General features: G+C 35.6%; 1 non-coding gene across 1 annotated transcript; it reads right to left on the bottom strand.

The window, feature by feature from the left end:
- Positions 1 to 3,803: 3,803 nt before the first annotated feature.
- Positions 3,804 to 3,911, bottom strand: LOC131176218 (small nucleolar RNA R71). The gene has a single exon (XR_009146343.1). It is a non-coding gene; the product is annotated as a small nucleolar RNA R71 (small nucleolar RNA).
- Positions 3,912 to 4,910: the final 999 nt, after the last annotated feature.

Here is a 4,910-nt window from a genome sequence, read left to right as displayed (position 1 = left end):
TAGACATGATAGCCCAGTATATGGTTCACCCTCCGCAACAGCAGCCCTTAGTTCAGAGAGTTGTGCCATATGAGTAGATAATTAATTTTAAGAAGTTGGCACCTAAAATTTATGATACTACAGAGGATGCATATCAGTTTTTGTGCTCTTGCAAAGAGGTAGGAGTGGAGCTACAATTGACAAATAAGAGACTGATTGAGTGTATCCAGCATGTGTTGGGGCCTATACCGAGGCAATGGATGACTGATTATGTGCTCCCTCGAATTGAGGGGCTATCTTAGGCATAATTTGTAGAGCTGTTTATGAACAAGTTTATACTAGAAAGCTTCAGGGATCAGAAACAGTGGGCCTTCGAAGCTTTAAAATAGAATAGGAGATCAGTGGATGAGTATGCTTCTGAGTTTCTGAAATTGAGCAGGTATGGCCCAACTGTCATGAGCACTGAAAATATGAAGGTGAAGAGATTTTTGAAGGGCCTGGATAGAAGATATGCGAACTTGGCTATGCTATCTGGCCAACCTTTTAATGTGGTGGTAGATAGGGCCCTACAGATAGAGATTAGTTATATGGGTGATGATAGAGGTAGAGTAAAGAAGAACAAAGCTGAAGGTCATCTGGTATGCCCTATATGAGTACCATGGGTGGTGGCAGCCAAAGTCACATAGTGGCAAAATCAAAGGTAATAAGAAAGGTGGCTTAAGACACAGATCTAGGGGGTTCAGATCAGGATATGGTTCTAGCAATGGATAGAGCTCAGGCATAGCAGTTGTAGATCAAATTTAGGTTCTTCTTTTACTCCTTGTGCACAATATGGGAGAGTACATTTAGGACCTTACTTGATGAGTTCAGGAGGATACTTTAGATGTGGCTAGCTCGATCACTTTGGCAAGGAATGCCCTATGTTTAGTGAGTATCAGATGGGATCTCAGGATTCTATTACTAATGTACCCTGCCAGCTACACCCTAATACTTCTAGTATGGCAAGCAGCTAGTTTAGTGGTCAGTAGGGCCATGGTTAGGGAGGACATAGTTTTAGAGGTAGATTTGGTTATAGGGGTCAGTTTTAGGGTTCTGTATCTCATTTTAGAGGTCAGGCTTGGGTTTTCACCTTAACACACTAGGATGCTCTGGCTTCAAATGCAATGGTGGCAGGTATCCTTCCAGTCTATTCTTTTGAGGCTCGTGTTTTAATAGACCTGGGTGCTATGCACTCATTTATTTCCCCTATATTCGCTCTGAGATTGGATAGAAATTCTACTACTTTATAGTGTCCTCTGTTTGTAGCTACCCATCTTAATGATAATATAGATATGGATATGGTTTTTCTGGATAGCCTAGTAGTAATTGACGAAAAGATCCTCCTGGTAGATTTAGTTCCTTTACCGATGATGGATTTTGATGTGATCTTGGGCATGAATTGATTGTCAACTCATTATGCCACTTTAGATTACAGAAATAGAAAGGTGTATTGATACATGCATTTTGCATAGTCATTTAGGTTAGATTTCATGGCCATTTCATTCACTTGTTAGTCACTTTTAGCTAATTTTATTAGTTATTTAGATAGTTTTTCATAATTATCAATTTTTGGGTTAATTTATGATTTTGTTTTGTTTTGTAGGTAAAATGGTGTTTTTGAGGGACTAAAAAGAAATTATGCCAATGAGGAGTGATTCCTATAGCCAAAGATATTAAAAACAAAGCTTGAAAGTTGAAGAATGCAAAGTGGCAAAAAACTACATAACTTATGCAATCTCACACTCTGCTTATGCAGCTTCACTAAGAAAGCCCCTAAACCTGCCAAAAACAGCATAAGCTACTGCATAACTTATGCACTCTCACACATCACTTATGCAACATCATGGGAAGCACCTGAAATCACCAAATTTGTCTGCATAAGAAGCTTGCACAACTTGTGCAAATCTTCATAATGAGCTAGCAGAAGAATTTTTACACATGAATCCCTTCCTTAAACACACCATTTTTAGGGTTATTTGTCAGAAAGTATAAATAGTGCCCTTACCTCATTTTTGGGGATAAGAAGAAAGAGAGGAAGACAAAACAAGGGGCATAAAAACAAAGGAGCTGTCGAATTTCATTCTTGGGAAACAGAATCCAGCTTCTTCTTCTCTTCTTCACCATTTTCTACATTTCTCCAACCGGGTTTCTTTAGTTTTAGTTTATTTTCATGATTTATTTCCTCTTTTACTTAGAATTTCTTGTGTTAAACATGGATTGTGAGTAGTTTTCTTTGATTCTGGAGTAAGGAATGTAATATTTTAGTTATTTTTTGTGGATTTGAACTAGGTTAGTCCCAATTTAATGAAATTTATGAGGTTTAATCCATTTCTTGTGTGCTTATTCACATGCTTAATAAAGGGTCCTATTAAGTTATGTTCTTAGTCCTTGGTTGAAGCACTGAAAGGAGAAAACCAAGTGATAGTTAATCAAGAAATTGGACTTAATTAACTTAGATCTAGAAATAGACTAAGGGTTAAGAGGGTTTAAATAGATTGATTAAAGAACCTAATGGGTCTTGGTTAATTTTAACTCCACGAAAGTAGGATTAAGTTAATTAAGGCACTCTTTGTCTCACTCGAAAGAGTTTTTAAAAGATTTTAGAATTAATGTTTTCAAAAGATTTTAGAATTAATCTCCTTTAAACCCATAAATTTCATGGATTAGGCTAGTTAGAAAAATCCCAAAATGACTTAAATATGAACCCTTAACTCCAGAATCGTCTTTTATCAATTATTGCTTAAAATTTTACTTTTGAGTGTTTAGTTTAATCTCATTTTATTGATTTTTATTATTAATATTATCAATTTCTTTATTTTGTGAATTATTAAATTAGTCATTGTTTGAATTTAGTTTTGCATTTTCATACCTTATGCTTCAAATTCCCAAATTTCTTTTATTTATTTGATTAAAGTACAATTTTAACATATTTTATTTTACATCAAAAATTCAATAGAAAACACAACTCTTCATGGGAATGATATTTTTTTTCCTATACTACTTGAACAACCCGTGCACCTGCGGTTGGGACACATCAAGTTTTTGGCGCCGTTGCCAGGAAGTTGTTTGTTTAAGATTGAATTCTTGATTATTTTAGTCGTTTATAGTTTTTTTTTTTTTTTTTTTTTACTTTTGTTATCTTTTCATTTTTTGTGTTTGTTTGTTCTTTTTAGGTACTCTTAATCTTTTATGAGAAGAGCTAGAAGCACAAGTGACACATCCTTATTGTTTAATCCTAAAATTGAGAAATTTTGTAGAGCCAACAAGAAAGAAACAGAAAAAGGAAAGAAGCCTTGAGAGTAACTAAAATTGAAATAGAAATGGCTGATGAAAGAATTAGAATTAGTGGTGGTAATGCTGGAAATGATTGAAACAATGAAAATACAGCCCAAGGTGAAGAGGTTGTAAATGCTAATGTGCCTAGGGAAAGTATGATAGATCATGCATTTCCTCGTTTGATGACTTGAGAGAGAGTATAACAAGACTAATAATTGATGCAAATAGCTACAAGATAGATTTTAGGGTTCTTCAAATGATTCAAAATTCCCAATTTGGGGGACATCCTTCAAAAAATCCACACACACATCTAAAGAATTTTGCTATGATTTGTGATATGCAAAAACAACCTGGAGTATCTGATGATGTAGCAAGATTGAAGCTATTCCATTCTCTTTAAAAGATAGAGCATTGAATTGGCTTGATTCTTTACCTCACAACTCTATTATAAATTGGGAGCAACTCACTGATGCATTTCTTGCCCAATACTTTCCACCTGGAAAAACTCAAGAGTTGAGGAATCAAATGATTGCTTTTAGACCAAGAGAAGATGAGACTCTTTATGAGTCATGGATGAGATGGAAGGAGTTAGAGAGACAATATCCACATCATGCCATTCCTAAATGGATGATAAACTAGAATTTTTACACAAATGTCACTCCTGCTATCAGAGGAATCATTGATGCTCAAACTGGAGGGAAATTCATCATTAAGCATGAAGATGAAGCTTATGATTTGTTAGAGAAAATTGCAAAAAACACTTATCCATGGAGTAGTCCAAGAGGGTCATCTCCAACTCAAAAGAGGCAAGTTACTGGAATGTATGAGCTTGATCCATTCAACATGATCAATGCCAAATTTGATGCACTCACTAATGTCCTTGCTAAGAAAATGGAGGATTTAAGTATGCTAGTCAATTCATCATAATGCTCTGAAAGTTCTCAACAAGTTGCTTATGCAGAAGGAACAATGAGCTGTAGAGTAGATTATCCTTCATATGCTTGGAGGAATCATCCCAATTTTTCATGGGGGAATCATCAAAATCAAGCTTCAACTCAGAACTTTCCACCACAACAATAAGGGCATTAATACCAACAACCTAGGCAACCACCACCTAGTTTTCAACAAAGGAATGTAAATCCTATACTTTTACCAAAACAGCAAGAACAAAGTTCTACCACAGAGGCTTTATTACAATAAATTCTTGCTAATCAAACTAAGCATGATGAAGAGATGAGAGAGATGAAAGCAAGGCTGGAACAAATACAGACACACAATAGGATGCTGGAAAATCAGATTGCACAACAAGCATGCTCATCAAGTACCAAATCTATGGGGAAACTTCCTAGTCAAACAGAAAATCCAAGGGAGCAATGTCATGCCATCACACTGAGGAGTGGTAAAATAGTGCATAATGAGAACAGTGAAAAAGTTGAGAAGAGAGAAAATAAGGAAGATGTTAAGGGGGATGAAAAACAAGAGAGCGAAAAAGAGAGTGCAAGAAAAGGTAAAGAGGAGGTTGAAGAGAAAGAAGAGAAATACATACCTCCAGAGCCTTACAAGCCATAGCTTCCCTTTCCACAAAGATTTCAAAAAGCCAAGCTTGATAAGTAATT

The sequence above is a fragment of the Hevea brasiliensis genome, chromosome 18 (genome assembly GCF_030052815.1).
Source record: "Hevea brasiliensis isolate MT/VB/25A 57/8 chromosome 18, ASM3005281v1, whole genome shotgun sequence".
Lineage (NCBI taxonomy): Eukaryota > Viridiplantae > Streptophyta > Magnoliopsida > Malpighiales > Euphorbiaceae > Hevea > Hevea brasiliensis.
The sequence above is the reverse complement of the archived record's forward strand: the minus strand, read 5'-3'. Positions and strand labels throughout refer to the sequence as shown.